The sequence below is a fragment of the Euprymna scolopes genome, chromosome 14 (assembly GCF_053919585.1).
Source record: "Euprymna scolopes isolate OS-2025 chromosome 14, ASM5391958v1, whole genome shotgun sequence".
Classification (NCBI taxonomy): domain Eukaryota; kingdom Metazoa; phylum Mollusca; class Cephalopoda; order Sepiida; family Sepiolidae; genus Euprymna; species Euprymna scolopes.
This window is the reverse complement of record NC_136495.1, coordinates 156,086,341-156,097,440: the sequence shown is the minus strand read 5'-3', so window position 1 is coordinate 156,097,440 and position 11,100 is coordinate 156,086,341.

Below are 11,100 nucleotides of genomic sequence, written 5' to 3'. Positions count from 1 at the left end.
CCTTGCGTTCAAGTCACAATTTGCCTTGTTTGTGGTTAAAATGAGTACCCCCAACAAAAAAAATAATGATACTGAGATTTCCAACGAGCTTGAATTTTCGTTCCCTCAAACTTTTCACCTTTCACTGGCAGTAACCCGGATACGTAGCAATAACCCGGATGAATAACAAATAATAGTGTGAGAAGAATATGATTAAAAACAAAAGCAAAACTTTCGCTTTCGTTTTTGTCACAAATCATCATCATCATCATCATCATCATCATCATCACTTTCACCACCATGGCCACCATCAGCAGCAGCATCACTACGATCATTACCACATCATCATTATCAGCAGCAGCACCACCACCAGCACCACCGCCATCATCATCATAATCACCACCACAACCATCATCATTATCATCTGTATCACCACCATCATGATCATCATCATGATCATCATCATCATCATCATCATCATCATCTTCTCTTGCAACAATTCTTTATTCATAGAAGTGCAATTCTATTTGCTTCTTTTATATATAGATCATTTTATGTTTTTGTGTGTATTTTTTTTTTTATTCGGATAACTATCGGTCGGATGTTACATCGAGCGAAACGTTGTTCAAATAAAGCTCAATATTAGTAATCCGAATTATATTGAAGAGCATTTGTTGTCATAAAATGTTTTATTTATTAATTAGAATATAAAATAAATTATTGAGCGAAATGTTGTGAAAATAACAAAAAAAAATCATAATAATAATACAAATAATAAAATATGTAATCTCCATTTTAAAATTCCGAAAAGTAAAATAAAATTTTGCATTTCAGGTTTGAAGGACAACATTTTTTTTTCTTTAAGAATTCCACTCGGAGCAAAAGGGCAAGTTCCTTCTTTTTTTTTTTTTTTTTTTTTTTTGTATTAATTTCTCCGAAAATTGATGAAATTTAATTTTTATGGTATTTTTTGTTTATTAAATTGTTAGGTGAAAGGCAAAAAATGCAGAGGAAAGCAAAGGAGAAGGTAGAGAGAAAATATTTTTGATTTGACATCTCTCAACAGTTTGGCGTCCATTAACCAACTTGCCCTGGATCAGTAGGAAGTGAGAAAAATAAGCCACGTGGGTTCGTCATCCGCACCAAACGGAAGATGCGCCTCATGATAGGTAAAATTACATAATAGTTACAGAGTACTCCTTTCCTCGTGTTAAGAATGGTTTTATAAATAATAACGTTATTTTTATTTATTTTTTTTTACACAGTGATCACCACTTATCAAGGCCCAGAAGCCACTCAGGGATAAGGGTTATTGCAAGTACATTACGTTAGTATGGAGATTTGATGAAGTGTTTACTTAAGGGGGCGGTTCATTAGGAATTTGTTAACATTGGACGAAAACATCCAAGTTGTAGTCCGGTGGGAAGCAGGCAGACGGAACAGAGTTATTATTTTAGCATGGTCCGTATTCGGCATAAGTAGCAAAATCAAATAAAGATTAACTGATTTTTATTATTCGAAATTTTTATTTGGTAATTGATTTTTAAAAAAATGTTATTGCTTATCTAGTGTGTGTGTGTTTTGTTTTGTTTTTTCAATAATACGTTACGCGCAACTTTAACGTTTTTTATTATCTCCCCTTTTACCGAGTGTAATTCTTCAAAAATGATAAACAAAAAAAAGTGTCGTCCAAATCTGAAATGTACAAGTACCAATAAAATATTTTAAAACTTTAGAATCTTGGAATTATCGTATAACTTTCATTCTTTGTTTTTATTATTTTTCTGCAATCGGTCTTTTCTGTAATTCTTCTGAAGTTACAAGTCGACCACGTATAGAGGGAGAAAGCGGGGGCTTTAGAATACCGAATAATTAAAATCGTGTGTAAAAATAAATATCGCCATATTGTTTTAATTTTGTTTGTTGTTTCATTGGTTTCTGTTTTGTTTTGTTTTGTTTTTTTGTTTTTGTTTCCTTATTTATTTTAATGAAGAGGGTGCAGTTTTCTGCGTTGTTTCTCGTTCTACGAAGTCGTTATTCGTTTAAATTACGTGCTAAACCAGATAAGTGGGATATGGCAGATAAGTGAGACCGTTGGTAGTCGTGGGCAGATTATTCGGGAACTTCAGGCAGTGGAGGGGGTGGAGGAATAGAGTAATAAAGGCGACGGCGGCCACGGCGCCAACGCCTTAAACCCCCACCCTCCTACCAAAAAAAAATGAAGAAAGAGGATTCAGGGGCCTTTTATTTCTGTTGTACTTGAATTGCATTACGTCAAAACCAATGACAAAAATAGTCACCAGGTTCTCCTCTCTGTCAGACAAAGGCCAGGTGTTAAAATAACCTGGAAGGTGAGGGGAAGAAGAAAAGGGAACCGGTGGTGGGAGGGGCGTTTTCGCAATAGCGGAATGTGCGTATACGGACGGTTAAGAATGAATTAGATATCAATTTCCCAACGATGGTGCCCACGACTCACTTACATATCGTGAAAATCAAGGTTTCTCTCGTATTCAATAGGGATTTTTGTTTTCTGTTTTAGAGGAGTTCTTGGGTCGATCAATCGATCATTTCTATTAGATCAGATTAGATGGACGACAGCTTAAGAATATTCGTTCTTGTTGTTAATGAATTGTAAAATTAATTATTGATTTTATTAATTAAACATTTGATTAATTTATTCGAATATTTATTAAATATTTTCGTGCACAAAATTATTCATGAACAAGTGTTTCTGGATATCACCCGTCTTCAGTTGTTTTGTATGATGAAGAAGAATTGTATTTATTTACACAGTGTATTTACATGCGCACACACATATATATTATTAAAAAATAAACAAATAAATAAATAATTTCCAAAATAAAAAATGAAAGTAATAAAAATAAATAAACTAAATTAAATTAAAACATAAAAATATTTTTGTAATTTTTGATTAAAAAATTAAAAAATAATTTTAAAAATAAAATGAATAAAAAATAAATAAAAATCAATTTTAAAATAATAAAAAATAAAAAAGATTACAGTAATTATATATATATATATATATATATATTATCATTATTATTATTATTATTATTATTAATACTAATAATAATAATAATAATAATAATAATAATAATAATAATAATAATAATAATAATCAATGCAATAAGAATGAAAAGCTTAACCAATAAAATCAAGTGTAAACTTTAAACTACAAATGTTAATATTTATATATTATCCAAACCAAATAAAAAAGTTCCCTACAAACACAATAGGAAAAGGAGCATGTCATAATGAAAAGAAATCAAGTTCGTTAAAAGTTACAAGGAAATTTATTGTTCGACAGAATACGCCAAAATCAATTTTTAAACATCATTATTCCGCGAAGTTTCAAAGAATGCTATTTTTCTCTTCAGAGGAAAGATAAATATTAGCAAATTTTTAATATAGCCGACCTAAAAATTTGCTGGTTATGGCAAATATATGAAACAGCACTTGATGATAGTCAAAAAATGAAAAAAAAAATTCATGTCGGTTAAAACATGTGAAAAATGGGGGGGGGGGGGAAACAACAAACCGAATATAGAAGGTCCAGAATACATGAAGACTCACTCGATGGTAAATCCAAGAAGCGTGGATTGTTTTTTTTTTTTTGTTTTTTTAGACACATAGTCAGAATTTCAATGTAAGGCGAAACGCGCAAGTAAATTGTAGATTGGAAAAATAATTGTATATTATTATGTTTTTATTTATATATTAGTGGAATGGTAACTGTTTTGTATCAACATTTTATTATTGGGAAAGTGGTATTTTTCACTGGAGAGCCATGAATTTAACGGCTGTTCTGTTTTTTAATCTCCGAAACATCTATATAGCAAATAATAAAAACTGTAAAAGTGGTGGACAAATGTTTGTTTAAATAGACATTTGGCGGGATAAATTACGGGCGCCGCTCCCGTGGGTCGATCGGTAGAACTGTTGACTGTCAACGCGATGGTTCTAGGTGTAATCCTCGGCTTGGGAGAGGTGCTAGTCTAGCGGTACTGATGAGTTGTGATACATCGAAACAGACTGTAAGTTGATGACTACAAATATATATATATATATATATATATATATATATATATATATATATATATATATATATATGATCCCCGTTTTCTATTTACAAAATTTTAGTTAAGGTTTTCTCTTTTCATCCTTATGTAGTTAAATTCTGTTTTAAAATTGAAGACTTTTGCGAAATCGGCTTATGCAAATGCTATGTCTATTTCTATTTAACAATTTTAGTTAAGGCTTTTTTTTTCTTCTTCATCCTTATATAAATGAACTCTCTTTGGTCATTATAAACATTTTAAAAGTCGGATTATGTAGGTGCTAAGTCTGCGATAGGTTAAAGTTAAAATATTTTTTTTCCATCCGGGAATTTAAACTGCATTCTTCATTTTTATTTTTGCATTTTTTTATTCAAAGCTTCTTTAGACTATATATATATATATATATATATATATATATATATATATATATATATATATATATATATATAAAAGTGAACGTGTCTGTCTGTCTGTCTGTGTACATTTCCCTACGCAATAACTCTGTCAATTTTTAGTCTATAGACTCGAAATTTGAAATACCGGGTACTGAGATTTGGGAAAATCGATGTGACGGGTGTCAGCCAGAAATTTGGCTGTTAAGGGGTCAAATTTCAACGATTTGACCTTTAAGAACTCTACCAAACTCCTCCGACAATTTTGGGTCTAGACACTTGAAATTTTAGATATAGGTTCCTTGAACCTGGATCTAACTTAATAAAGTGATTTGAGCCCGAAACTATAAATTTTAAGATGTCATAATAGGGGTCAAATTAAAAAAAAATTTACTCTTTTTTTTTTTTTTGCTCAGCATACACCTCCAAACACTCGGGCAACGCCGGGCTGAAATGCTAGTATATATATATATATATATATATATATATATATATATATATATATATATATATATATATATATATATATATATATATTCAAAAAGTATACGGTATTCTTGAATAGCAAGAAACAATTGAAAATTGTCAAAAAGTACAAGAAAATCCTTGAAATATGCTCTTACGTTCAAAACTCCTTAAAAGCAATTAAATACATTTACATTAACAAAAAAATGTATATTCATCCGTAATGTGAGTATCTGTGGGCGTCTGCCTACCGGTATAGGTGGAAAATGACGAGGGCTATTATCATTATATTCATTATGTCAAAAAGCTGATCCTGTTTATTTAGGGATAGTATACTTCACGACTACACAATGACCTAAGTTTATTGGCTGCTGCTCACTGACATGTCCTTAAAAAGAAAGATCGAAGCTTGTTAGAACACGATTTATTTATTTATTTATTTATTTATTTTGCAACGTCGGCACAAGTAGCTCACAGTTTTCAAGGAGACGATCTGGCGCATCCGGAATCAGGTCAGGATTGCTGTCTGAGCCGATGTAATGCGAAACCTGAAACCAGCAATGAGGACAGGGCATCACTGAAGATTTTCCTTGGGGCATTTATAAGAATATATTTCAAGATTAATTAGAGCATCTGGTTTTGAAGCCCAATTTTGTGAATATGGGGAAATGTAGAGTCATCCATTAGTTACCATTATTCCCGGGTCTACTTTGACCCGGAGTGGTAATACCAGTCATGGTTCTCTCACTAAGTTAAATAGGATATGCCACATCTGAAGAGGTACGGATCAAAGCACTATTTCCTGCCATGGCAGAGTACAAAATCGACTTCGAAAATCTAATAGGGAATGTCCTTGTCTCTTTTCTACAACCTTTTTCTCACAGAAGAATCGTTACAACTATTTCCCTACCCTATCATTATTTTTATAGTAGTTGCTTGACTGAGTTACAATCTATGTTTCCCTGTGTAAGACATTTACAGCAAAACTTGTTTAGTTGAAACCACTATAATTTTTCTGCCTGTGTGTACCTGCAGCTAAACAGAACTAGCATGGGCAAATGCATTTCAAAGAACTACCCGTCTACCATTTAACACGGTGTCATGAGAAGAGTGAGAGGAATTAATGAATAGGAAGGGAAATTCCTTGCTACCTTCTGTTTGAGACTACGTATTTGAAAGTAGCAGTTTCCTCGGAATTAATGAAATGATTTTCAAACGTACGTAGTCTTCTGGAGCAGTCCTCAGATAATCAAACCATCATCTCAAATTGTCAAGGTGTTTGTCTCGTCACCAACCTGTTATACTCGAGTGGATTTCGGGTCTTGATAAGCGGTGGCTCGTCAATACAAAAAAGTGTCCTCAGAAATACGTACGAAAGGTGTCGACTTTACCTGAGTCTATCTCCTTTAAATCTTTTTCACTCTTTCTACAATTTATTTGCTTATGATATCTCCAAACGATGTCATCTACACACACACTCTCTCTCTCTCTCTCTCTCTCTCTCTCTCTCTCTCTCTCTCTCAAACACACACGCGCGCGCGCGCGCACGCACACACACACACACACACACACACACACGTACGCACGCACTGCGTTCAAACACTTGTGTGTATGGCATAAAATTACATCCAATGGTAGGGCCCTGATTTTAAAGCTGTGGGATTGGATTCAAACCATAGTTGTCATTTACTCCCAGGTCGATTCTGACCCTGAGAAGTAGTTCCCACCACACAATAGGTTAAACAGAATCTGTCCTTGAAAGATTATCAACCAACAAATCAATAACATAAACAATATTTGGAAAAAAGCGTACGAGTGCGTCAGGCTAAAGAGCAAGTGAATTGTTATAATTCGTCTCTTCGTTTATCTCTTTTCAACCTTTTTTTTTCTTTGTGGTCATCTTTGTTAGTTCACATTGTGTCTAATTGACCCCCGCCCCCAAGTACCAAACACTACTTGCTAACACGGTATATATTAATCCAGAGTCGGTCTTTGTCAATCAATTCGATAGACTGAGCCTTACCTCTTTGAGAAGAAAATAATTAATTAGTAACTGCCTGAGGAGCATGCTGAGGAATACCGATGTCCAGGCAATTTTTAAATCGTTAGATTACCAAACCTCTGTGGCGCTAGTTTATTCTCTCCTCTCTTCGGCCTTGCGCCACATCACCATAAATTTGTAAGGACATAAATACGGAGATCCAAGTTATGGCAAGGCTGTTGCTCATGTCGTAGTACGGTCGGGTTGAAATGCCGGGATTTGTCTCCTTGCAGTAAATAAAAGAACATAAGGAGGCCAATTCGTTTTTTTATGTTAAAACAGCCTAATTTGTTGAAAGAGAGGGTTATGACTAAGATAATGAAAAAAAGGGAGAAGGTAAATGTATAATAATTCTTATCGCTTTTTATGTTCGAATAAATCATGGCTTATCAAGGCCCGAAGACCATTTGAGGATAAGGTAATAATCGTGAACGGTGAGAAAACTTGAGGTTTGGTAACGATTGTTCAAACAGGATAGAATTTGATTATTTAAAATTATGGTTCAACGAGAATTTGTTTACATTAAACTTTAAAACGACTAAGTTGTAGTTAGCTGAGAAACAGCCCCGCGATATTGCATTCTACGGACGATGTGTAGTTCTTGGAAAAAAAATTTACTCATGGAAGTTATAGCATTTATCTTAAAGAATACAGGGGGAAAAATGAAAATTATTTACAGTGAGTGTAGCTAGAAGAGCTTTTGTTGTGGCTGTTTAAAAGCGGGGATTTGTTTACATTGGACTTGAAAACGACTAAGCTGTTTTAAAGCTGGGGTTAAGGTCCAATCAAAAACATTTCATGAAAATAACGATAGAGCAGAGAAAGACTAGCAACCTCTTTTCTGTGAGAAAAATGCCGTAAGAGAGATGTCTGATCTTGTCGCTTGCTTATCCGATACTGCTTTTTGGTTTCTATAAAAAACCCTTCTTTTTCCTATAAAGTACCTTTCCCCTTTCTCATATCTTTATTTCCTTTCCGAATCATCTAACCTTGGACCTCGCTCGGCCCCACATTTTCCTTGGTCCGACTGCTTAATCTTTACTCACACATGACTTGTTAATTTACAATAGCTAACTCACACATCTGTATATACTACGCAAATTTGTCCTTAGACCGACTGCTTAGCCTGTAGAGACATATCATCCGTTGACTTACAACAGCTAACTTACCCATATTTATATATTACGCAAATTCGTCCTAACGCTAACTACTTAGATTGTACCCACATATCATCCGTTAATGTAAACCAATAAACTTACACATCTCTTAACATTAAGCAATTTTGTACTTGGACCGACTTCATAGCCTGTACCCACATATGCGGTAATTGATACGAGCTAACTGACCCACCTGTATATATTGTGCAGATCTTTCCTTGAGCCGACTGCTTATTCAATACTCATATATTTATATTAGTTAACTCATCCATCTCTAAATATTACGAAAAGTTGTTCTTGAGCCGATTGCTTAGTCTGTATCCACATATCATTCGTTAACTTATAACAGCTAACTCGTCCATTTGTCTACATCATGCAAACATATCTGTGCGTATAAAGCCTTTGCTTTGGAAATGTTGAAGCTGATGATGTTGCTGTTTTTTTAATAAAATGGTTAGTTTCAATGTGAATGAAATAAAATACGCATCCAGTGCGCTTGAAAACCAAATCACAACGTAATATTAGGAAAATAAGCAAATATTTTACTTGTTTGAAATTTATCACAACTATATTTCAGAGGTATACTCCATCTTCAGTGTGCTGTTTTGTTTCTTTTTTCCTCCTTTGCGATTTTTTCAGCTGCTACTGCTATGTGCGCAAGCCAGCTATCTTACAGTTTCTGCTTATATGTTCCACGCGCACATACGGCCTCTGTTACAATAAGAGTCAGATTTGGGGGAGCAACCATGATATGGAGCTGGGCAGAAAGATTATTGTTCACATTATATTTCCGCATCTTTGTAACTCGGGAAAACAGGGAACAGGGACGGAATTCTAAAGACAAGCTGTCTGTTGCGGACCAGGATATAAATACCCTAACTCGCTACAAAAGAAAATAATGAAACGAATGGAATGAAGGAAACAAAAAAACTCAATTGCTGGATAAAATAAACATGTCGTTTATTTTATGTCGAAAATAAAATGGTTTAGGTAAAACACGTGTTCATTCAGGCGTTGACGACTACATGCGTGTAAAAAGAAAGGAATGAAGTCGAGGACGAGAAATGGCCGTCTCGCACGTAGAAAGAAAAATAGAAAGGGAGTGTTTGCCTCAGCAAAACCGTGCGTTCATGATAGCAGTCCTCTACGTGGAAAAGTCTTCAAACCAAGAGCTATGGACGCCGAACTTGTCTAGTTGACAAAACCAGGCAAAAGGGAAGAAAGAGGAAGTTGAATAGTGTTGAGGACTTTTATATCGGGTGAGTGTTCTGACTGCGCATGTCTGGAATTCCTTTCAGGGGAAGTGACGTTTCGCATGTGTGCGTACTTGTGCGCGTATGTGTGCGTACATGTGTGTATGAGGATGTGTGTATGCGTGCGTAGGTGTGTGTGTGCGTATGTGCGTGCGTACATGTGGGTGCGTATATGTGCAGAAAAACATGTTCGAGTATGTCCGATGAAAGAAGTTATCAATGCAGATAATTTTTCGGCGTCTAAAGTCCACTTCAGTAAATGGGGTGGGATTTTACTGCTGGTCGGGTATGTCAAGAGGAGTTTGCTTTGTCAGTCTGATAACGAAACTATACTATTATTTCTATTACTTATAGAGATTTTGTATCTGACTGTCTGAAGCTGAAACTATCCTATTACTTCTATTAATAGTATGGAAGTATGTGTTCTTCTACATACCATTCTTGCGGGGTTTTTTTTTTCTTTCTTTCTTAGGAAGAGCGGGTGTAATTAGATGCCTGCTTGATGATGGAAAATGGCAGCGTTGATTTACACTTAACTGATTCTCCTATCCAAAATCACAAATATATTCATTTTTATGACATTTTTATGAATGCATTTATGACCACATTTATCTATAAAAGCAATGTAAATTAAGTACCACAAAATACAACAACAGAGCCAGCTGCCTAATCTCACACCTTTTAGTGTGTCAGTTTCGTACTTTACAGTTGATTTTCGTTTTTGGATCCTTGTAGTTTTACTGACTTATTTTTTTCAAATGAGAATATTACGAATTGTTTTTTAGTAATCTAGGTTACTATATGACCCGTGTCCCAGTATTGCCCGGGCAAGAAATTACTGGTTTCGACTTTGAACTATGGCTGTCCGAATCAAACACAGACTCCACAGTATTAATGTAAAACAGCACTCGAAAAATATTTTTTAGAAAAAATTCAATTAAAAAAATTTGCTAATCACTTAAGTTTATAAAATTGATGGATAATAATTTGGAAACGAATACAGAGTCACGGAGTTAGATGGTGGCAGTGGTGGTAGTTTCAGTTTGTAAAGTTTTAGTAAATAAACAGTGTTACTTAATATGGAGACACCGCCGAATTACGCCCCTTTGCTTCGTAGTAATTTAATTATATTTGGGCAAATTCACATTTTTTTTTAATTATTTAATGTATAATATGTGAAAAATTAAGTTAACATTAATTAATTTTCCTTTCCATTTTTTTAGATATTCATTCAGTTTCGTACCCATTAATTTAATTTATTTTACTTTATTATATTTTAAAATTAAATATTAATTATTTCTGTAAAAAATGTTTTGGAAATTAGACATATTTAAAATTTATATAAATAAATATATCTATTTTTAAAAATCAGTTTATGTTTTGGGTTACATTTTTGGAGGGGGTTTTCAAATAAAGTTACACAGTTTACTTCTGATGCCTTTCAAAAATGGAACTCATTTTGATCGGTAAAACTACTTTCTAGTGAGCAATAGTTTTAGAATAAATAAGGCTTCATGGTGTCATATGGTGGTGTGGTAGTTGGTATGTATATGAGAGTAAAAATGATTATTTTTGATAAAAACCTCTCTCTCTCTCTCTCTCTTTCTCTCTCTCTTTCTCTCTCTCTCTCTCTCTCTCTCTCTCTCTCTCTCTCTCTCTCTCTCTCTCTCTCTCTCTCGTTCCACATATAGATTAACTTAACTAATATTAATATCATTTCTTGAAAAAAGATTT